Below are 25254 nucleotides of genomic sequence, written 5' to 3' on the forward strand. Positions count from 1 at the left end.
GCCCTGAACTTCTTTGGTGGCAAAAACGTATAGAGAGTGATACGGAGCCACTGATAGTTTTGTGTATGCTACTTAGTGTGGATATTATATTTTTGCCGTAATTACTAAGGGTTTGTTAATGGGGTGCTTCCTATACCATTGGTGTTGTTACTTAACATACAATAAAAACAGCAACTTTGCTTCTAACACGCCAAAAATTCTAAATCCCTGACTTTTTTATAACTAAAGAGCCCTAATTTCCACGGAGTGTTTGCCTTGAGGATGTAACTGAATGGAGCCACTCCCCTCCCCACCTTGAAGGGTCAGTACAGTGACTGCTACAAAGCAGATCTCAACCGTCTGAAGCTCTGGAGACAACATTAACTGACAAAAAACACTTCCATCTGAATCCTCATAAATATGTTCAAGTTAAAAAAAGGAAAAAAGAAAAGATAAGAGGGGTAATGAGGCTTTCAAACTGAGTAAGATTCTCACCCTTCACCTAATACATTCAGTCTTGGCTACAGTGTAACAAACGGAAGCAGGATCACCGTAATACAAAACTTCCACTATAGCACACTGTACACACCGGTGTTCCAAGCCCACCCCTGTCCCCCTAATGCTTCCAACTCCATTATTTTCCCAGCTGTTGGGCCGGCCAGGGGAGGAGCAGGTAGAGCTTCTGTTTGATCCAGTATTTGTTAGAAGGCTGGTATGTCTGGGTATCAGACCAGTGAACAAGGCAGCTGTGTCTGCCAGATCATGGATAAAATCAAACAGCTCACTGATATCGTATGTGATAGAGACACACTGTTGGGATTCATTCTTTTCAGACATTCCTCACACATTTTACAAACACCTTCCATGCGTTCATTCACAGATTCATTGTCAGCTTGAGTTCTGCCTCTGGCCTTTTAGTAGGCCAGCAAAATGGTGTGAGACATCTTGCCAAACTCTGTTTTTGTACCTGCTGCTGATACCACCACTGCCAACGAGCTTAGCCCTAAATTCCTAATTTAACCCAAAGTTTTCAGACAAGTAGTTCCAGACTTGTACCAATATTGGCTACACAGCATTTGACTTGGTATAATAGCCTTATTAAGTGCTTACTGGATACCACTGCAAGTAGTCCCTCATCCCAAGAGGAGAAGACCTGACAAGAACCTTGGAAATATCTCAGTAATACAAAAAAGGAAGAAAAAATGAGAAAACCTGAAAACAGGGTTCGAGATTTATGGGATACTATCAAATGGCCTAACAAATGGGTCTTAAAGAGTTCCTGAAGGTTTGGAAAGAGAGAATGGATTAAAAAGTCTATTCAGTGAAATAATAGCAGAAAACTCCCTAATTTGGAGAAAGGGACAGGAAGCACATAGAACTCCTAATAGACATGAACAGAAAAGATCATTACCATAACACATTATAATCAAGCTTCCAACAATAAAACATACAGAAAAGATTCTAAAATGTACACGAGAGAAACAGATTACCTTCAGAGGATCTCCAGTTAGATCTGATAGCTGATTTCTCATTAGAAACCCTACAGGCTAGGAGAGAATGGAGAGACATAGTCCAAGTCCTAAAAGAAAAAAACTTGTCAACCCAGGATACTGTACCCAGCAAAGCTCACTTATGAATGAAGTGAAATAAAGACCTTCCAGAACAAACAGAAATTGAAAGAATTTGTCACCACTTTCCAGCCTTATCACAGAACGATAGTTATCATTATAAAAGAATGTGAAGGCAGAAAATTTCATGATAACAGTGCAAAGGAACTACAAAATAAACAATAGAAATATATATGGAAAAAGGACAGGATCAAGTCATTACATATCAATAATAACCTTGAATGAAAATGGCCTAAATTCTCCAATTAAAAGATACAGACTGGATGAATGGATTAAAAACAAGACCAATCTATTTACTGTCTGCAAGAAGCACACCTCACCAGCAAAAATGCACACAGACTGAAAGTGAAAGAATGGGGGGCCGGCGCCATGGCTCACTTGGTTAATCCTCTGCCTGCAGTGCCAGCATCCCATATTGGCACTGGGTTCTAGTCCCGGTTGTTTCTCTTCCAGCCCAGCTCTTGCTGTGGCCCGGGAGGGCAGTGGAGGATGGCCCAAGTGCATGGGCCCCTGCACCTGCATGGGAGACCAGGAAGAAGCGCCTGGCTCCTGGCTTCAGATTGGTGCAGCGTCGGCCATAGCAGCCATTTGGGAAGTGAACCAACGGAAGGAAGACCTTTCTCTCTGTCTCTCTCTCTCACTGTCTATAACTCTGTCCAAAAAAAAAAAAAAAAAAGTGAAAGGATGGACAAAGATATTCTAACAGAAAGAAAAAAAGCAGGTGTAGCCATCCTAATATCAGATAAAATATACTTTAACACAAAAATTGTTAAAAGAGACAAAGAAGAGCATTATGTAATGATTAAGAGATAAATTCAGCAGGAAAATATGACTATAATAAATGTATATGCACCCAATGCCAGGGCACCTGGCTATTTAAAACAAATGTTGATGGATCTAAAGGGAGAAATAGACTCCAGTATAATAAAAATGGAGAACTTCAACACCCCACTTTCATCAATGTAGACAGAAAATCAACAAAGAAACAACAGAGAGTAAATCTACACTCTGTACAAAATGCACATAATATCAACAGAGTATTTCATCTCACAATTACAGGATACACATTCTCATCACCAATTAATACAAATTTTTCTAGGATATACCATAAGATAGACCATAAAGCAAGTCTCAACAAATTAAAAAAAATGAAATCAGTGGCCGGCACTGTGGCACAGCGGGTTGACACCCTGGTTTGAAGCTCCTGCATCCCATATGGGCACCAGTTCTAGTCCCAGCTGCTCCTCTTCCAAACCAGCTCTCTGCTATGGCCTGGAAAAGCAGTGGAAGATACCCAAGTCCTTGGGCCCCTGCACCCATGTGGGAGACCCAGAAGAAGCTCCTGGCTTCTGGCTTCAGATCGGCGCAGCTCTGGTCATTGCGGCCAATTGGGGAGTGAACCAGAGGATGGAAGATCTCTCTCTCTGTCTCTACCTCTCTCGTAATTCTGTCTTTCAAATACATAAAATAAATCTTTTTAAAAAAATGAAATCAGACCATGTATCTTTTCTGACCACAATGGAATGAAACTGGAAATTAACAACTCAAGAATCTCTAGAAAGTATGCAAACACATGAAGATTGAACAACATGCTACTGAATCAACAGTGGATAAAAGAAGAAATCAAAAAGAAATAAAAAATTCTTAGAAATGAATGAAGATGACAACACAACATATCAAGACATGGGATAAAGCAAAAGAAATACTAATAGCGAAGTTTATAGCAGTAAGTGCCTACATCAAGAAATTGGAATGGCATCAAATAAACAATCTAACAATGCATCTCAACAATCCAGAAAAAATAAAAACAACCAATCCCAAAATTATTATGAGGAAAGAAATAATTAAAATAACAAAACAAACAAAATTGAAACAAAAATTACAAAAGATCAATGAAATGATTTTGAATGTCACTCCAAACTCTAAGAAGCTAGCATAACCACAAGCCAGAAAAAAAGACACAACAAAGAAAGAGAACTATAGATCAATATCCCCAATAAACATAAATGCAAAAATTCTCAACAAAATACTAGCCAATAAAATCCAACAACACACCAGAAAGATCATTCATCTGGACAAAGTGGGATTAACCCATGTTGTGCAGGGCTGGTTCAACATTCACAAATCAATAAATGTGATACATCACATTAACAAATTGAAGAGTAAAAGCCACTTGATTATCTCAACAGATGCACAGAAAGCACTTGATAAATTACAACATTCTTTCATGGAGATAGATAATAGTCAATCTAACTAATAAATAGATCATATGATTTCAAGAAATGGAAATTGTAGGGTTAGCGAGTGACTATGGAGGCATCCTGATACTGGAGCAGAGATTCAGAGCACAGAGAATGATTGTACAAAAACATTCTGGAACAAAGAGCCAACATCTGGGAAAGATAGTCCCAGGTGAGAGAAACAACAGATGCAAAGGAACCAAAGCGGAACAAGGACAGATATGTTCCAGGTGGTAATGCTGAAGGCTTCTGCAGCTGCCAGGTGGTGTCATGGTAAGGAATATGGGTTTTATGCTAGCATGGCAATAAGCTACGTTAAAGAACATGACCGTGGATAAAAAGATCACTCTGGAGCCTGTCTGAGCAAGGTCTGCGTCCTTGGCTCAAAGAAGAGGTGGAACAAGCAGGCAGGAGGTTATTTCTGGTCCAGGTGCGACATAATGGGGGCAATAATGGAAGCCCTAAAGGAGGGGAGATATGGTGAGTACAGAACTCATCAGAAGCCAGGCTGTTCACCGATAGACTGCTGGTGAGTCTGAATATCAGGGTAAATAACTGTTCTGTGCATGGAGAATGGGGAATCAAGATTTGCACCAAAGGTAATAGAGTACCAAAAATATAAGAGTAAAATTCACATTTTGAGATGTGATGATTGTTTACAGCTTTTTCTTTACTGTTGAGGAGCAGTTTTTTTTCCTTCTATTTGTTGAACTCATTACTTAGTATAAAGTTAATCTTATGAGTATAAAGTAAACTGAAAGCAGATCATAGTAAAAATTAAAAGATGGAATAGGAGAGGAAGTAGGAGGAAGGGTGGAACTGTGGACCAGGAAGGAGGGTAGGGTGGGAAGCTCACTACGTTACTAAATCTGTATAATGGAATTACATGAAATTTGTTTACTTTAAACAAAAAAAAAAGTTGCACTGATTTTGCTAACTCACTGAGCATGAGAGAGGTGACAACTAGCACAGAGGTTAGTATGAAAGCCTGGGGCTCAGAGGCTGAGATATAAATTTGTGACTCTTCAGGACGGACACAGATTGTGCTTAAAGCTATGTAGATGAATGAGATTATCTAGGAAAAAGGCAGAAGGAGGATCACACACTAAGTTTACTTTTATAAGGACTATACATGTGTTGACAAACAGCATTAAGAAATGCCTTCTATTTTGTTACTGTATTAATTAGATGACCTTGGGGCATTAAGGGGACATGGAGAGTCAGTCTCCATGAGAGAGAAAGGTGCTAAGAAGCCTCAGAGAGCCCCATGCTGGTGCCGGTGCATGCAGCCCTGTGTGGGAAAGCTAGGATGTAGTGTGGCAGTGGAAGGGCAGCACTACTGCACTGCTCTCAACAGCATCCAGCCTTCTGCATTATATTGTTCTCATTGGAGAGACACATGCTTTCAGATTTTTCTGTCTTAAAAAGCAAACTTAAAATTCACAAAACTTTCCTGATACCCTATATCTGTCCAGGCACCAATCGTTCCCTTGCAAACTCTCATTACAGAATGCAAACTCTCATCACACACACACACACCCCAACTGTACATTTCCTCTCAGAACCCTCTCTCATCAGTTTGGTTCTTGAAAGACCATCAGCTGCAGAACTCTGTCATCTAGGGGTGGGCAGTCTTCTGTTGTAGTCAGACTTTTAGTCAACTGGGCAAGGCCCACCTGATTTCAGTATTAGTCTCACACCAAAACACCCTCACATAAACATCCAAAATAAAGTTGGAGCACTTATTTGGGTACTGTGGCTCACCCATCACATGTGGGTTAAATATCATTATTTACTTCAAATCTCCTTTAGCAACACAATTTCTAATTTGTTTGCAATTCTGATTCCTCTCTTCTGGATGTACTGTACCTGGTCTGGTTCCTCTCTATTTGCAGTCCCAGAGCTGACAATCCTGCTGTAATGTGATCAGCACAAAAGGCATCAGAATGTTCAGTTCTCATATATTAGCATTCATCCTACGAATGGGATTTGGTACCAACAGAAGCCTAAAATATTTTTCTTCCATCTTGATACAGACTTCTTCATAAAACTGGTTTTAAGTGCCCTTTTGTGCTCTGAAAAATGTATTCCATTTACAAAGAAAAGTCCAGGGGATAGGTGTCATGGTGCGAGGGGCTAGGTTCCTGTTTGGTACACATGGATCCCTTATCAGAGTCCTGGTTGGAGTCCTGGCTACTCTGCTTCTGTTCCAGCTTCCTACCAATGTACCTGGAAAGGCAGCAGGCTATGGCCCACGTGCTTGGATCCCTGCCACCCACACTGGAGACCTGGATGGAGTTCCTGGCTCCTGCCTTTGGCCTGACCCAGCCTCAGCTATTGGAGCTTTAGGTAGTGAAAAGCAGATGGAAGACAGCTCTCCCGCCATCCCATTCTGTCTGTCTCTCCTCTCGGTCACTCTGCATTTAAAATAAATTAACGAATAAAATTTTTTAAAAGGAAAAGTGCTTGTATAACAACTTCCATTACTTTGGCTTAGTTCCTGCCAATCCTCTCCCCACCCCCAAGTTTTTATGTAGTATAAATTCTTTTTTTTTTTTTTTTTTTTTGGACAGGCAGAATGGATAGTGAGAGAGAGACAGAGAGAAAGGTCTTCCTTTGCTGTTGGTTCACCCTCCAATGGTGCACTGCGCTGATCTGAAGACAGGAGCCAGGTGCTTCTCCTGGTCTCCCATGGGGTGCAGGGCCCAAGCACTTGGGCCATCCTCCACTGCACTCCCGGGCCACAGCAGAGAGCTGGCCTGGAAGGGGGGCAACCGGGACAGAATCTGGCGCCTCGACCGGGACTAGAACCCGGTGTGCTGGCGCCGCAAGGCGGAGGATTAGCCAAGTGAGATGTGGCACAGGCCTGTAGTATAAATTCTGTCACCCAAACTTCACTCTTATTTTCCATTCTATTGCTTCACTATTATTATCTATTTCGAAGAATTTCAATATTTGGGCCCAGACTCCAACCGTGACACCTTCTTCACTTTCCAAAGCTGGTGCTGCCCATTGGTTGTTCCTCTAAGCTGGTGCCACGTTGTTTCCCAACATCTGGTCAGCACATCTTTCCATGCAGCCAGATGTATCCACCTGCCTTCCCCAAGGAAGTACCTTAGATTTGTCTCACAGCACTCACAAGCTGTAGGCACATAAGCTTAATTTTAATTTCTTCTGTGTTTAAACTTGTAGCTATAGTAGCAGATTACCAATACATAGTTCTTACATCTACATTAAGAAATATTTTTAACTAGGAGATTTTTTATTTTGCCTTAGATGGCCAACCTTTCTTATCAAAACATAGATGTTAGCCTAAAACACTTTCCTTGTTTGTGAAAGGACTCAAATTTAGACTCATAATGAAATGAACTGCATAGTCAGTTGTGTGCTGTCTGTATGATTTTTGCCACTAGGATGGAAGTCCCCAGACAAAAAAGCAAGGTTGCACCTTGTTCACAGCTGTATCTCAGGGCTTGCCTATGAGTTCCTCAACAAACTTCTCATGAAGTCAGTCATTCAAAAAATGATTGGAGTAAGTGAGATTCAAAATGCTCAAGTTGGGGAAGGTATTCAGCCTGGGGGTTAAGATGCCAGTATCCCATATTGGGCATGTGGCTTCAGCACCCAGCTCTGGCTCCGGACTCCAGCTTCCAGCTACAGGAGACTCTGGGAGACGGGAGCAATGGTTCAAGTGATTGGGTTCTTGCCACCCATATAGAAGACCTAGTTTATGTTCCTCGCTCCCAACTTCTACCTGGCCGAGTCTCGGCATTGTTGGCGTTTAGGGAGTGAATCAGCAGATGGTAGATTTTTCAAATAAATAAATAAATAGTTAATGTCATCATTACAGTCCCTCTGCTACCCCCACCAAAACTTAATGAAATCAAGAGCATGGGAGAAATTCAACATTGCCAACTCACCTGGCCCTAGTCTGTACTAATCAGGGTGCTGAGAATAGACAAATTGCCCTAAGTACAAGAAATTGAAAGATGAGAAAGGAGAATCTGAGAATAACCTCATTTTAATTCTCTGGATAGCAAAACTATTTGCCTGTCTGCTTTTATCATAGGCAACACAGATACAAGAAACCCTCTGCTTGTCACAGATACAATGATTGGCAATTTCAGAAAACAGCAAAAAGCCCAACTATCCAAAGCCTGCTCCCTGCATCAGTAGGAGCTGGGCATAGCTGCTGATTTCTGGTGATAAGAAACAGTACAAATACTAAAGGTAACAATAGTAACACTACCCTTAATTGTGCAACCAAAAATCAATAATGAATATCTAAGAGGATATAGTTAAAAGGATGAGTGAATGAAGGAAAAAGCAGAGGTCAAGCCAACAGAATTGGAGAAGTGTGGGGAGCAGCTCGGACTAGACTAAGTTACTGGAATTAAGACTTATTCTATGCATCTGCTCTCCTCTGTGGGGAGCAGCTCGGACTAGACTAAGTTACTGGAATTAAGACTTATTCTATGCATCTGCTCTCCTACAATATGGCGCTGGGAGAGGAGAAAACAGCTTCTACCCAGCTGCCTCCAGTTCAACCAATAAACTGTAGGACTTGCTCCTGATTGGAGAGCAGCGTACTCGGCGTGTGGGCAGCCGAGTTAGGATTGGCGGAGGAGGACTATAAAGGAGGAGAGAGACGGCATGCACGAGGAACATCTATGGGGAACATCTGAAGGAACACCTGTGCAGCCCCCGAGACGAGCCGGTCGGCGGTGTGCCGCTCCCCTGCGGAAGTGGGGAATGCGGCCAGGGGAAACTGCCCTTCCACGGAGGTGGAAGGGATAGTAGCCAACCCGGGAAGAACCAGCAGCAAACCCGGGGAGGGCCGAGCGGATGAAAGAACAGCGCAGGGTCCTGTGTCGTTCCTCCGCGAAGAGGGGGAGCGACATAATGGTGCCGTGACTCGGATATGAAGCCTAGGCAGGACTCTGTGTTGCTCCTCCACGAAGAGGGGGAGCGACATAATGGTGCCGTGACTCGGATATGAAGTCTAGGCAGCGTTTAGTGTCGTTCCTCCACGAAGAGGGGGAGCGACATAGTGGTGCCGTGACTCAGATAGGAAACCTAGGAGGGAAAGAAACGGGAAGAAATGGGAAAATACCGGAGAGAGAGACTAGCAAAGAGCCTAGGTGCCGGAAGAAGCTATTGAAAGCCTAGGCATAGACTCGGATATGGACTGTGGGAAAGAAGTTAGGATTTAAAGTGAAAGCAAGAAGAAACTTAGACTCAGATACGGACTGCAGGTTGAAAGTGAAAGTGAAACCTATAAGAAACTTAGACTTGGATACGGACTGTGGGGAGAGGCCAGGAGAAATGAGGGAGGAATATTGTTGGAAGAAAACTTAGGGAAACACACCGGGTAGAGAAAAATGTTAGGGAGGATGAAGCCGCGAGTGCAGGCCAAGCCATCTTGGAATTCTTCAAGTCACCCTGGGGAGCAAGAGGCGAAGATCTGGAACCAGAGGCAGAGACGTGGGCCGCCAGAATTCGCCAGGTTAGTCCGGGGAACTTGGACTGAATGCCGGTGGTGGCGGAAACATTCGCGAAAGCCGCCGCGTGCAGAGAGAGCACGGGGCGTTGGCGCGAGGCCGTGGTGCAGGCGCGAAGTGCGTGGAGACCGCGGAGCGTGCGCGCAGAGCCGGGAACCCGCCGGCGGGGCGAGGCGCCGGGAAGCCGCGCAGAGCCGTGAAGCCGCCGCGGGGCGGGCGCCGGCGGGGCGAGGCGCCGGGAAGCCGCGCAAAGCCGGGAAGCTGCGCAGATGAGAGAGGCGCGGGCTGAAGCGGCTCAGCCGGGAAGCCGCCGAGAAGCAGCCTCGGGGCGGGCGCAGCCGGGAAGCCGTGGGGATAAGAATGAGAGCGGGAAGCCGCAGGGATAAGAGAAACAGAAGTTTTGGAAGTAGGGTGGGAGAGGTAGGAATGCTGGAAGATAGAAGTAAAATGGGAGAAATAGGAATGCCCGGAGATAGAGAAATAGAGAGAAATAAGGCCTCCCCTCAACATGCCAATTAGAAGGCTTGGATTCGGTCTGCCCGATTAGTGAGGCGATGAGCACCTGGGCGGCTAGCCGCAGGTCACCGAAGACAGGCACGAATTAACATCAGTAAGGCTTCCCCACAATGTAACAATTAGGAGGCTTGGATTCGGTCTGCCTGATTTAAGGCGGTAAGCGCCAGCAAGCAGCTCGACCAGAGTATGAGCTGCAGGTCACCGAAGATAGGCACGAACCAACACTAATAAGTCTCCCCCACAAAAAGGCAATGAGAAGGCTTGGATTCGGTTTGCCTGATAGAGCTTGTAAGCCCCTGCAGGCAGAGCAAAGCATGCGCTGCAGGGCACCGAACACAGGCACGCATCAGCGCCTAAAAACCTCCTCACAACATGGCGAAGAGAGGACCCGGATTCGGTTTGCCTGATTGATAGGACTTGTAAGAGCCTGTAGCAACTCTAGCAAGTAGAGCAGAGTGTGTGCTGCGGGACACCGAAGACAGGCGCGTATCAACGCCAAAAAATAAAAAGAAAGGGGGATCTGTGGGGAGCAGCTCGGACTAGACTAAGTTACTGGAATTAAGACTTATTCTATGCATCTGCTCTCCTCTGTGGGGAGCAGCTCGGACTAGACTAAGTTACTGGAATTAAGACTTATTCTATGCATCTGCTCTCCTACAATATGGCGCTGGGAGAGGAGAAAACAGCTTCTACCCAGCTGCCTCCAGTTCAACCAATAAACTGTAGGACTTGCTCCTGATTGGAGAGCAGCGTACTCGGCGTGTGGGCAGCCGAGTTAGGATTGGTGGAGGAGGACTATAAAGGAGGAGAGAGACGGCATGCACGAGGAACATCTATGGGGAACATCTGAAGGAACACCTGTGCAGCCCCCGAGACGAGCCGGTCGGCAGTGTGCCGCTCCCCTGCGGAAGTGGGGAATGCGGCCAGGGGGAACTGCCCTTCCACGGAGGTGGAAGGGATAGTAGCCAACCCGGGAAGAACCAGCAGCAAACCCGGGGAGGGCCGAGCGGATGAAAGAACAGCGCAGGGTCCTGTGTCGTTCCTCCGCGAAGAGGGGGAGCGACAGAGAAGCTTCCGAAAGTCCCTCATGAGGCCTCAATCAACACAGCATTAGTAAGATTTTGATAAATAATTACTTTTCTTGACTATTGAAGAGTACCATCGGAGTGCAGCACACCCAAAACGTGATCACCTATCATAATGTGGCAGGGTTATATGCATCTGAGCTGGACACTGGCTTTCTCCCTGCTATCAGGCAAACCCTGCACAATTTTCTGATTGAACTTCTTGGAGCCTCACTCAAAAGCTGAAGTCAACATCCCCTTTTTCCCAGGCTGTTATGGTGGCTTAGAGAGAGGCAGCATGCAAAGTGCTTGCCACATGCTCACCACTGATGAGATACTAGCTCTTGGAAGTATGGCTCCCGAACAGCCCGGTCTTGGGCCTGCTTACTTCCTTTGCCTAGAAACCAGACAGAGCGCCTCTCCAGGAATTCCTGTACCCCACATCTTGCTGGAGCCTAATGATTTCAGGCATGAAAGGCTCTGCTCCAAGAGTTTTGTTGAGTTTTTTCTCACTTTTAAATTTTGGGGGGAGGGGATGTCTCCAATAAACAGTGGTATCGTCAGCAGCCTGCTGATGCTCACTTATAGCTAAATTCTACTGACGTCTCAAGCACCCAGCATTCACAAGTCTGTGTGCCTGAGGCATTGCTGGCTATGGCATTGACTTGAATGCTCTGGCTTGAAAGGACAAAACAGAAATAAAAAATAGAATGTTTCCTTCTCTTCACTGAGCATAACGGAAAAGATGACTGTCTTTTCATTTTCTTAGAACACTTACACCTAGAAAACTTGTAATTGCAAGGACTTTTTCCCTCCTTGCAATGTGTCATTTTGAAGACACAGTTGGGACTGATATGGGGCAAATCAGGGAGCTAGACGAGGTTCATGAACTGGAGACCACACCCCTCTGCCCCCATGTACTCTCACCGTATCCACCCACCTGTCAATCAGACTCTGTAACCACTCCCCTTTTGCAAATGAATAAGAAGCCTGTAGCGTGCTGGGCCCGCCCACTCTCTCTTGCCCATGTGCCCTCTCACTTGCTCCTGCCCCCTCTCTCCTCATGCACTCCTGCAATGACTGGTACGAAGGTCCTCATTTACCCTTCTGGCCCTCTCTCCCCTAATGTCCTCATGCCCCTGTGTGCTCTTCTCACTTCCTAAATAATTTTAAATCTTACCATGCTGCATGCTGTGTTTGAGCCTGTGCTTACAATTATCCTCTAAGTAAAAGGCAAAAGCCTTTTTAGCCCTAATTTAGCCTAATTTAGCCCACAACAGGACTTTTGTCAGCATTATGACACAGGAATGTCTCTTCCCAGAACCCGGTAGCCATCTTTTTGAAATTCAAACATCAAGGGAGAGAGTGCTCCTAACTCTTGTTTTCTGGAATCAAACGTCCCTGGGCACCTTGCTTGCTCCAGAATGCAGAATCACCTCCTGTCATAAGGATTTGAGGGTTTATGTTTCCTCTGGGTAGTCAATAGCCAGCTAACACAGATGTTTCCCAATCAGCAGGTAAAGTCAGCATGGATGAACTATGTGTGATAAGTGATGTTGTTAAGGCCTCCAACTTAAAGATGAGTTACACTGATCTTGAAAACATATCTTTAACAGGTTGTATCTGCCTGGCTCTATGAGGAGTGAGATATCATTTTGTTTTTGCAATTTTTTAGTGCATTGCTTATGAAGTATACAACATTCTTGTTTAACAAAAGTGTTCTTTGAGTCTGCTACCTGTGTGGAGAGGATTTCTGGATTGGGAGAAGATTTTTATTTTTATTCTATTCCCCCAACTGGTTCTACTATAAAGATTCCAAGTTTTCCAGAACTTTTCCAGAAGTTACTCAAATGGCATTCTCACTATGACTACTGTGTATGCTGCACATGGTTCCTCTCATTTTGTTTAATATTAAGAGCTCAGTGAAAAAAGAAGGAAAAAAAAACATAGATTGAATTATTCAGAAAAGCTTATAGCCATTTGAACTATAGAAAGCTGTCTTCAAAGATCCAACTCTCAAGGTGTTCTTCAAACACGTTGCAGGAAGAATTTCCTAGGTGCTATGGTTTGCATATATGGTTTGAGGGTATTGCCCAATGGTTCACATGTCTGAAACTGTGTCCCTGGTGTGGCAACATTAAGAGCTGGTGTAACCCATAAGAGACAGAGCCTAGTGGAAGGATAAACACTGATCTGGTCTCAAGGGAGGGGGCATTATCATAAACAACAAGACCTCCCTGTCTGAACTCAGCTTCCTGTCCTGCCTGGCGATCCCTCTTACACCTGCTCTTATCACGGAGACTAAACAATTGGGGCCATCCACCTGGGCCACTTTCAGCCTCAGAAACCAGCCAGATAAACCTCTTTTCTTTAGACTTCACCAGCCATTGTTATGGCAACTGAAATGAATGCGCCCACTAGGTCAGTCCAGGAGCAGCAGAGGTCAGCCTCATGTTGCGCAGCTAGTGAACACCCACACCATCCCGAGGGTCCTGGTGGAGGCTGACACCGTTCTCAATAAGAGAAGGCTCCTGCCATCATCTTCCTCATCCCCTCAACTGCACTGTCCATCTCAGACTCTGCACCTATCCTTGCTTGTGGTCTGAGGAAGGAGGGTTTCACCCTTACCCACAGAGGCCTCCATATCACACTATACTGATTGGCCAGCTCTTCCTCATCTTTTAAATTGGGCACCGAATACATTTTCAGGGAATTAATCTCCCTGAAAACTTCCACTTCCATATATTTTCAGGGTGGTCCTGAAACATCTCTGAGCACTTTGAATGTCTCAGATCACAGAGAAGCCTTAGGAATGCATTAACTGTCATTAGCATTGTTAATGTAACAGGGAATTAAAAAATTTGCATAAGAGCATTTTAACATTATCTCCTTTATATGCACTGAAGAAAGAGAAAAGCCTTTGTGACTGGCTTTAGAACTGGGAGCCTTGTAGACAGTAATTAACATTTCTTAGGTGCCCCCAAAAATGAACTACTTTAAATAATCATAGTCAAAAATAAGCTTTAGAAAAAATACCCAATTCTTCCTTAGTAATGAAACTTAAAAATCAAAGTCATCTCTTTGGCCTTAGTTCTCCCCATATAAGTACTCCATAGTATATGAAATTTAAAACAAATGGTTAAATTAAGAAAAAAAAATATTTGGGGGTCGTATCTCACAGATCTCTCATGTACAGATAAACTGGCCAGAAAACAAATAAGACCAAACACCTTCAAACTTTGTGGTCTAAGGGCAAATATAAATTAAATACAAGGGGGCCAGCACTGTTCCATGTGGGAAACCTGCAACACCAGCGTCCTATGCAGTTGCTCGTTTGAGTCCCAGCTACTCTGCTTCCAGTCCAGCTTCCTGCCAATGCACCTGAGAAGGTAGCGGAAGATGGCCCAAAGATCCAGGACTCCGCCACCCAGGTGGGAGACAAGGATGCAGTTCCTGGCTCCTGGCTTTGGCTTGGCCCAGACTTGGCTGTTGCAGTCATTTAGGGAATAAATAGCGGATCAATGATCTTTCTTTCTCTTTCTTTATATCTACCTCTCCATAGCTGTTTCAAATGAACAAATTAATATCAAATTAAAAAGAAGAACTTTAACTCTCCCCATTGGTCATAAAGGAAGAGACACTATAAACAAATAACATCTTTTCTTTCAGAATTTATTTATCTGCCCTTTACTCAACATGAGTTATGAAGGCCCTGGAAGGCATCTCTTTGACATGAAAGCATCAAGGAAGACAAAGTCCTATCTCCCAGTTTCCTGGGGGTAGACGAGTCTAACTTGGCATCAGCCTCCACACTGCATGTAATGGGTGGCAACCACATAACTCTACAGAAGAGGGGGATTTCCATCCGTCTTTGCAATGCTGTCAGCAGACAGCCAGGAATGCCCATCATATTTGGTTTAATGCTTCCTCAGTAGTAAGAGTGCTTTCTTTCTCTTCTAACTTTGTAGCAGGTCTTTCTTGGTTGGGAGGAGACTTTGCTTTCAATGATACATCCCTAACAGGGGCTTCACATGTTAAAGACTAACAGTTTTCGAAAGGTGCTGGGGGCCTAGGGTACAGAGCTACACTGATTGTGTCTGGGGCCAAAGCCAGCTGGCAAACAGGTGCACGGGTTTTCTAATGAGTAAGTTCAGAAATGGAGAGTACACTATTTCATGAAGTTGAAAGCAATGTGAAAAAGGAAGTTTACACCTTTGGATCTAATAATATAAAATGTGTGGCTTCGTATTTTGTGTATCTTTCACTTTCTGAATTATTTCAACTATTTTGTGAAAGCACTGATCCATGATGAGAATGAAATACAAAAACAAACAAAAATTGGGCCCTTCGGGGTAGTCAATCAGCTCACAGTTAAGATTTTGGTTGAGATGCCTGCACCGCATGTGGCAAGTACCTGGGTGTGATCTCTGGCTCCAGCTTCCTGCTAAGGACGACCCTAGAAGCCAGTGGTGATGGCTCGAGTAAGTGGGTTCCTGCCACCTCCATAGAAGACCTGGATTGAGTTCTTTCCTTCTAGCTTCAGCCTGGTCCAGTTCCAGCCACTATGGGCATTTGAGGGGCAAACCAGTAGATGGAAGTTCTCTCTCTAGCTCCTTCTATCTCTTCCTCTTAAATAAATAAACATTTCAATACAAACAAAACTTGCCTATCACTATAGTTTGAGAATTGACAGATTCAGAACTAAATTTCAACATACATTAGAATCATCGACTTTGTCAGTTTCTGGGTTCAACAGATTAAGGAGGGTCCACAAATGTTTCTGAAATTCTCATGTGATGCTAACTATACCAGCCCAAGCATTGTTGTTGAGACCCACTCCCTAGAGTATATTACAGAGTAGTAGTGATGACCTTATCTTCAGAAACCAAGCTAGGATTCAACATCAAATTTATTCCAGTCTGTGTTTTACTCGCATGGTTAGTCTAAGATGGTCTTAAACTATCATAATATGAAGAATGCAAAATCCAGCTTCCTAACATTAACGTGCACAATGCAGGCACACCTGCACATGCCTGTGCACACATATGAACACTTGCTCACACACACAAACACACACCCAAAGCAGTCAGTGTGCTCTGATGATTTCAGTACACTCAATATTAATAACTATTTGAATTCTTTGAGCAAAACACATTTCTTAGGAGCTAAGCTGCAGTGAGAGATCAAATTATATTAAACAGTTGTGTTTTGCAAGCAGTTATTTGCAAGGTCCTCAGAGAACTTTAATGATATTCAAAATCCAAAACCAAGATAGATCCATTTTTCAAACAAGTCTATCTATAAAAGTGGCATTTCCCACTTATTCTGGCCAAGGTGACTAAGGGAAAATATATTTCATGGGAAAATAATACACACCCTGTTTCAGCTACCATTTTCCTGACTCGGCCCCCTGCCAATGAAGGCTGTTCTTAGGGCTGAGACTATGGTTGGATAGTAAGATCAGAGGTGGCCCAACTGTCCTGAGAGTTGGACTCTGCTTTCTCAAGCAATTTCCCGTTGTAAAAACAAGGGTGGGCACTTCACAGTCGTGGGCAGACATGAGTTTAGGGTACTCAGATTTAAAGAAGGAGGGGCAGGCAGAAGGGAGGAAAAAGGCAGTGGTTGCTTGAGGAGGGCATTTCTTGTCACTGGCCCTCAATTTTTTGTTCAGCTGTAATTCCTAACATTAATGGAAGCCCTGTGTCTTCATCTCTAGCTATCTCCCTTCTTGTCTAATAACAAATCATGAGCAATATTCCCTAAGATCAGCTATTCAGAATGCAAGACACTACTTCATTAGAGTGAAAAATACCCACATTAAACTTACGTACAAATCTGCAAAGCCCATTAAACACTGGTGGTTCTTCTAACAGTGACTACACAAATGCAGATGAGTCAGCTTTCATCACTTGTGTTTTATCACAGATCCTACTTAGCAACCGACCATTCTTACTTTGCAAGGCTGTGACACCCCCAACTGTAGAGAGACACAGTCCCTCCTCCCACAGTCAGCAATTCCTCAGTCCAGGAGGTTCTGTCAGTATCTCACAGCTTGGCTCAACTTTCATAATACATTCCCTATATCTTCTGATGGTCTTGGCTACACATACCACTGTTACTCATCTTGGCATTCTCCTTATTGTTGGTGGTCCAACTCCTGGAGATCATCCATACCCCCCCCTTCACACCACTGTTTCCTCTCTATTCACACGTAACTCTACACATGACTGCATTTGTAATTACTTTCATACATGGAACGTAACTATGCTTTAGATACGAAGGTGCACTGAATATTGCTGCCCCTCTCACCTCTAAAAGCTACTATTTTCCTCCTTGGGAAAAAAAATTGGCACATAGCTAGGTCTATGTGGCAAAGGGCACTCACCCAACAGACACAAAACACATTTTTAAACCTTTCTTAAGCATCGTAAAATACAACACAATCACAGAAAGGTGCATTAAACATTTTTACACAGACCAAAAAAAAAAAAATCATTATAAAGCAGTATGTGCAAACACAACTCTGTTCAAGCTTTAGAATCTGTCCAAAGCTCCAGAATCCCTAATGTGTGCCTCCCAATTAGTCTTCTCTCTCCCCAGTACAGGTGACAACTAACATGGTGTCTGTACTCATCATTCCATTAACTTTCCAAGAAATGCTATCATTTCTGCCAGGAATAGCATATCACTAGCCCTTTACATATGCTTCAGTTTTACAAAACACAAACTTCATACAAATATAGCCATGCAGCACGTATTCCTTCAGGAGTGGGTTCTGTTGCTCAACCCTGTGTTTGAGAAAGTCTCAATGTTGTTGAGTGTGATGTCATTCATTTTTGCTACTGTTTAGCATCACAGGTACAAAGCGTTACATGCAGGTGTACAAAGACATCAATGTACAAAGCGTTACATGCAGGTGTACAAAGACATCAATATATGTATGCATTCTTCTCCTGATGGAGATTAGGGTTCATTTCACTTTGAGCTTTTACAAATACTTCTGCTATAAGCATTCCTTTATATGTCTCGGGACACATCTGCATGAATTTCTCTTGAGAAAGACCTTCTAGTGAAACTTCTGGGTCCCAGGGTACGTGTGTCTTCAACTTTAGCAGCTGGTATGAAATTGTCTTCCAGGATTGTTAACCTTGACTGCTACCTGTGTAGAGAATGCCCATTATTTCACAGCTGGGCCGCAATGTATTAGCATAAATCTTTTTAAAATCTTAAGTTTGGGGCCAGTGTTGTGACATAGTAGGTTAAGTCTCCACCTCCAGTGCCAGCATCCCATATGGGCACCAGTTGGTCTCCTGGCTGCTCCTCTTCCAAGCCAGCTCCCTGCTGATGGCCTGGGAAAGCAGTGAAAGATGGCTCAAGTGTGTGGACCCCTGCACCCACGTGGGAGACCCAGAGGAAGTTCCTTGCAGCTGGCTCAGGGTTGGCCCAGCTCCAGCTGTTGCGGCCATTTGAGGAGTGAACCAGTAGATGAAAGACCTCTCTCTGCCTCTGCCTCTAAAATAAATAAATCTTAAAAAAATCTTTAGTTTATTCAAGTTGTATACCAAGGTGTATTTGGCACCTAAATCTAGCCTTTTTGAAATTATTTTTCCCAACCATGATAGAAAATTAGAAAGGGTATCATTAAGGAGATGAAAAATTAGAACATTGTGATCAATGGATAGGCAGTAAATGCTAAATTCAAATGGGAAATATTAGTAGGAAGTCTATTTTTTATACAACTTTCTTCCTAACTCCCAAATATGTGTAAATACATATTAGATTCTCAAACACTTATTGAACGAGTGAATGAATAAATGGATATTAATCTATGATGAGAAAAATGATCCCACTCTTTTTGGGCTGGTGTTTGGCCTATGCTTACGATGCCCACATCTCATATCAGATTGCCTGGGTTTGATGAGAGGCTCTGTTCCTGACTCCAGCTTCCTGCTAAAGCAAATCTTGGGAATCAGCAGGAATGTCTCAAGTCTTTGGGTTCCTTGCACTCATGAGGGAGACCCAGGCTGGAATTTCAGCTCCTGTCAGGGGCCACTATGGCTATCTATGGAGTGAACTAGTACATAGGAACTCTCTATGCCACTCATAAATTTAAGAAGTAGAGATATCTTACTTTTATATGGTCATTCACTTATAAATAAAAAAATTAATAAATAATCTTAAAGTTTTTATAGGGTGTTTTCTCATTGTAATTTTAATTTGCATTTACCTGATTATGCTAAAAGGTTGAAGTGTTCCATTGGCTCACAGAAATATTGCTCTGCAGACTCAGTGTTTATGCTGGGAAGAAGCTGCATTGAGCAATGACCTACTCTATCCTAGAATACTCAGGAAACTTCAGTGTGCTTTCTACAGCAGTCTGAATAGATGCTACCCAGAGCTCTCCTCTTTTGCTGATATGTTTCTTAAAAGTGAAGTTGGGTTTTCATGCCCTGATATTGCTGTTCACTGATGGAGTCCCTTTTTCTTCCCTACTGATGTGTTCTCAGGCTGTCGCCATGGTCAGGGTACGATACATTTCTCAAGTGAACAGAAAGGTTAATTATAAATAATTGGTGTTTTTCTTTCATTCTCAGGTAAAATTGAGCTATATTATATACAGCAAACAGTAGAGAGTGATTTTGGAAGGTAACCACTTACAAGCACTAGACTGAAATAATACTTGCTTTGTAGAAAGCTCATCGTAAAATTTGGTAGGGAAGGCATCCATCCATCTTTTCTGTAAGCAACCCTAAAAAGTTTGGCAGGGATGACTTCTATCTTTTCTATGAACTACCCTCTGGCAGTCAGGAAGAATGTCAGCTGAATGGTCACAGTATTTTAAGTGACAGCCTTTTCCTTTCTAGAAAAAAAAAAGTTTGCTGCATTCTAGAAACACTGGTGGTATCGTACATACCCTATGTGTAGTCAAAGACTTTTAAAGTTAATTTTCAAATGTTTTTTTGTGAAATCCTAAAAGAGGTGAAAAATAACAACAATAAATAAGAAAAACATTTGCAGAAGCTGGGAAATTAAAAAAAGATAGCAGTGACCGGGTAAAGGTAAAGCATCACTAAGTCTTAGATTTATAGTTACTCCAATAAAGCCTTTAAATAACTTGAAGGAAATGATGATGTTTTTTTGCTAGAAAAGAGCACATGAAGGGACCATGGATAAGTGTATGAATTTATTTGAAAAGCTGTCATGTGGAATCTGGATGAGAGCTACATTGTGCGGATAAAAGGCTCTGAGCTAGGGCTGTGGGTGGAGGTTAAATGAAGGCAGTTTCCAGTGAACATCAGATGCAGTGTTCTAGCAAATGGAACGTGTTCACAATGGCAAAAGTTTCTGAAACCTGGCTGTTTTTCAGAAGAGGCTAGAATTCCTAAAGCAGGGTGGGGAATCTTTCTTCTGTTAAGGGTCACTGGGATACTTGTAACGTCATTCACGGGTCACACAAAATTATCAACTTCAAAATTAGCCTGCTGTCAATTGATTGAATTTTGGGTTCCTCCTGTAGATGCTTTGGCAGGGCCAGATGAAATGATTCCAGGGCCTTATGCCGTCTGTGTGCCAGATTTTCCTGACCCCTGTCCTAAAGGATAGTCTAGAGAGATACAGTCCTAGATAGTCCCTCCATCCCTTTCCATCTTTCAGTCTCTATGTTTCTTCCCAGCTGTGACTGGTAAGAGGAGAATTTCTCAAAGAATATGTTGCAGTCTTCAAAGAACTTGGCCTAGAAATGGATGAGCACCTGTATTCCTAGCTCACTCCTGCTCTACAAGCTCCTCAAACCTTAGCACTTTCAGATGTAAGAATGAAATGACATCTGTGGGGAACAATCCGGACTAGACTGAGTTACTGGAATTAAGACTTATTCTATGCATCTGCTCTCCCACAATATGGCGCTGGGAGAGAAGTAAACAGCTTCCGCACAGCTGCCTCCAGTTCAACCAATAAACTGTAGGACTTGCTACTGATTGGAGGAGAGCAGCGTACTCGGCGTGTGGGCAGCCGAGTTGGGATTGGCGGAGGAGGACTATAAAGGAGGAGAGAGACGGCATGCACCGAGAACATCTATGGGGAACATCTAAGGGGAACATCTAGCTGAAGGAACACCTGTGCAGCCCCCGAGAAGAGCCGGCCGGCGGTGTGCCGCTCCCCTGCGGAAGTGGGGAAAGTGGCCAGGGGGAACCGCCCTTCCACGGAGGTGGAAGGGACAGTAGCCAACCCGGGAAGAACCAGCAGCAAACCCGGGGAGGGCCGAGCAGACGAAAGAACAGCGCAGGGTCCTGTGTCGTTCCTCCACGAAGAGGGGGAGCGACAGACATCCATCTCTCCAACACAATGGGTAGCTCTGGTATGATAAATTAGAGTATACAAAATTATTTTGCAGGCTGGCGCCGCAGCTCACTAGGCTAATCCTCCACCTGTGACGCCAGCACACCGGGTTCTAGTCCTGGTCTGGGTGCCGGATTCTGTCCCGGTTGCTCCTCTTCCAGGCCAGCTCTCTGCTGTGGCCCGGGAGTGCAGTGGAGGATGGCCCAAGTGCTTGGGCCCTGCCCCCCATGGGAGACCAGGAGAAGTACCTGGCTCCTGCCTTCGGATCAGCGCCGCAGCGGCCATTGCAGGGTGAACCAACGGCAAAAGGAAGACTTTTCTCCCTCTCTCTCTCTCTCTCTCTCACTGTCCACTCTGCTTGTCAAAAAAAAAAATTTATTTTGCAAGCTGCAAAGGCTCAATGCAACTGCAAATTATTAGTACAGTCATGCATTAGTCACTCCACAATGGGACTACATTCTGAGAAATATGTTGTTACACAATTTCATGGTATGCATATATCATGGTGCTGACTTACACAAGTCAAGATGGTGTAACCTACTACTACTACTACTACACACACGCGCACACACACACACAAGTCTATTGTTCATAGGGCCATGATGAGCAAAACAACATGAAATTAAATCAGGCACAAGAGAAAATGAGGCAATCGAGAGACATAGTAAATGCAAGCTGCCGCTGGCCTAACTCTCACAACTGAAGAAGTACACCAGGAATAGTGATAAGGCAAGAAGTACCTTAATATGAAACCCATAAACAAGCAACAGATTATGTCTATCTAGTCTCCTGTATTTTGTACTGTGCATAATTGTGTTTGCTCCTTCATAAGATGGGTAGTGCAATATGTTTGCTTATACCATCACCAACACAAATGCATATGAGCAACGTATTGTGCTGCCGTGTTACGATGGCTACCACAGCCCTAGAACTTTCCAACATCTTATAATCTTACAGGAACACTGTTATATATACAACCCATCTTTAATCAAAGCATTGCTATGCAGCCCATGATTATAAGTGGTTTTGAAAAAAAAAAAAAAGGATTTGGATCTTTAAAATGCATATACAATATACAGAGTCATAGGAAGAAGAGCAAAAGAAAAAATCCTCTTATAAAAACTTTGCCCAAGATTTGATTTGGTCTGATAAACAGAAATCTCCAGGAAACCAGGATTTAACCAGAAAATCCTTAATATTCTTTTAGAGGTAATTGCAATTTTTATGTGTTTATTTCTTTGCTTTAGCAGAGAGAAGCTAGTCTACACTTGAATCATTTTGTAAGGATGAAAGAATTGGCTTACATCTTATAAATCCTCACTTCCCAAAAATATGAAATAAGAAAGTAGAGAAAATTGAGTTGAATATATACTATGGCAAAGGCACACCCTAGAAGTTCAAGTGTAGATTAAGGTACCAGAAGAATACAATAGAGTTTGGTTTACTCAAGGTCACAGTTGGGTTCCTATTAGTAGAGATTTTACTACATATTATTTATACACAATCAAAGTCATAAAATGAGAATTTTTTGAAGTAAAATTATATGTTGCTTGCTAGGGTCACTAGTCTAGTAGATGGGGGGAAACAGAGAAAGGAAAATCTTACTTTTCCAGTATCTGTATTAGTAAAAATAACGAGATCCAACCTATGCTTCTCCCCAGGGTGGACTCAATGCGGTCACACCCCATCCAGCTGGTGCCCTGGCCTCATGGTCAGCCTGGCCGGCCAGCAGCTCCCTTTTATCTTCACAGATGAGTAGCACCAAACCAGAAACCAGAACATCCTTGGTGTTTCTATTTTATCAGAATATGTTTTTTTTTAATAGCCAGGAAAGACAAGCAATCAAAGTGATTCTCCCACAGCAGCTCTTATCCAACAGATCTGTAAATATGCCGGGCAGTGGTGAGAGAAATTTGCATCTGAGAGTTGTGTGCACAGTTGTGTGTGTACCTACAGCATACATGTGTATGTGTGAGTGTGAACACACAGTCTTCTGACTGGATCATCAAAGCTTATGACATGATTGCCATAAGATGCCACACACAGAACAATGAAGAAGAAATTATAAAGCCAGCAAGATAATTTATTCTGGCAGGGAAGTTTACTTCTAAAGCAAGTCCTAAGACCACATTGAATGGCCAGCACCGCGGCTCACTAGGCTAATCCTCCGCCTTGCGGCGCCGGCACACCGGGTTCTAGTCCCGGTCGGGGCGCCGGATTCTGTCCCGGTTGCCCCTCTTCCAGGCCGCTCTCTGCTGTGGCCCGGGAGTGCAGTGGAGGATGGCCCAAGTGCTTGGGCCCTGCACCCCATGGGAGACCAGGAGAAGTACCTGGCTCCTATCATCGGATCAGTGCGGTGCGCCGGCCGCAGTGCACCGGCCGCGGCGGCCATTTGAGGGTGAACCAACGGCAAAGGAAGACCTTTCTCTCTGTCTCTCTCTCTCACTGTCCACTCTGCCTGTCAAAAAAAAAAAAAAAAATGGCCACATTGAAGACGCAGTGCTAAGGTTACCCTTGCCTGGGAGGGGGAGCCAAGAGGGCCTTCAGGAATAATCAGTGTTTTCAAATTTGCTTGTTTTACTGATGAGGACATACAGGTCCATGGTGCTGTCTTATCTGTGGTACCATCTATGTCCTGGACACCATCTTAGGCTCTGCCCCCATCACCACCCTGCACAAAAAGCTTCAGTCCTAAGCCCCACGGCCCAACCACAGGTGTCAACTCCAGCCCTACCCTAATGGGATTCACTGCTCCTACTCTTCTGCCACCCCCACCACCGGCAAAGGTATAACAGGACCTGGTTCCAGCACACATGTTCTCTCTCTCCTGAATCCACTCTCTCTTACTCTCTCACCTTCTCTCCCAGGCCCACTGGGCTTCCCCCACCCAACAGTAAACCTTTCCCTTAACTCGTATTTGGTGTGTTTTGTGGTGGCCTTAGATGGGTGAAGTGATTCAGATCCAGGCTCTCCCATCAACCTTGCTTTCCCTTTGGGGATCTGAGCTGCTTTGGGGTCCTGGATTTCTGCCAGTCACAAAACAGACCCCCTGGTCCTCCTTCCACACTACCAAACTCTGTGATCTCCAGTCACACAACAGCCTTTAAAATCCTGAGGTAAGATGCAGACCTCATGGTGACCTCTACTACGGGTTGTGGTTCTACTCAACTTTGTCCGTAAGTCCTGGTACCAGGCACCACAACTCCTATGGCCTTGCACCTCTATGGACTCAGTGTCTGGGCAACAGTGGGTGCGGGTGATAACTCAACCCCCTGTTTTCCTTCTATGGGCTGAGCCCTGGGCTCCAGTAGGTACACAGGTGATGACCTCCGCCCTCTGTTCCCATACCCTTCCATCAGATGGCCATGATCTCAGGGATGACCAATACCCACCAATTCAACTCTACAGGTCACCATGGAAGCTTCTCAGTCCGGCGTTACATCCAACCCCCCTCTCAGTTGTCTCCTACCTCGCCAACGAGTCCACATTTGACCCTGACACTATTCAAGATCTTTATACTTCTGTGAGCATTTGGGAAAGTGGAAGGAAACGTCCTAAGTCTAAGCTTTCTCCTATCTCAGCTCTAAACCTTCTCTGTTTCAAGTTCTCTTAACTTCCAAAGCTCTCTCTAAAAAGCCAAACCTCTTTCTTCTACATTCGTGGTCCCAGCTCTCACTGTCTCTCTGTACCTCCCCTTCCTGCCTGGGAATTTCAACCCCATCTCAGAATCAGCCCTTGTCCCAAGTCTACTCCCCCTGCCTTATCTATGATCTCCAACACCCTCCTCCCAGGGAAGCAAAGGCAACTATCTCCATGCCATCACCATTCCCTGCCCCCTCTCCTCTTCCAATTTTACCATAAGAATAGCAAGGAAGTGGTGACTCCAGGCTCCTGAGCTCTCAAGTCACCTATCCCACTCTTTCCATGGCTCTTTTGTTTTATCATGAGCGATCCAGATGGATAATCAGGTCTTTTGATGGGTTTAGTA

The 25254-nt window shown here is 44.0% G+C and overlaps 1 protein-coding gene and 1 pseudogene across 2 annotated transcripts in view; both read right to left on the bottom strand.

The window, feature by feature from the left end:
* Positions 1-25254, bottom strand: part of DPP6 (dipeptidyl peptidase like 6) — a 1254484-nt gene that overhangs the window by 1060184 nt on the left and 169046 nt on the right. The gene's annotated exons all lie outside the window — the stretch shown is intronic.
* Positions 614-923, bottom strand: LOC149125351 (enhancer of rudimentary homolog pseudogene; annotated as a pseudogene).

The sequence above is a fragment of the Oryctolagus cuniculus genome, chromosome 7, assembly GCF_051225735.1.
Source record: "Oryctolagus cuniculus isolate XC-2025 breed Fujian yellow rabbit chromosome 7, ASM5122573v1, whole genome shotgun sequence".
Taxonomy (NCBI): domain Eukaryota; kingdom Metazoa; phylum Chordata; class Mammalia; order Lagomorpha; family Leporidae; genus Oryctolagus; species Oryctolagus cuniculus.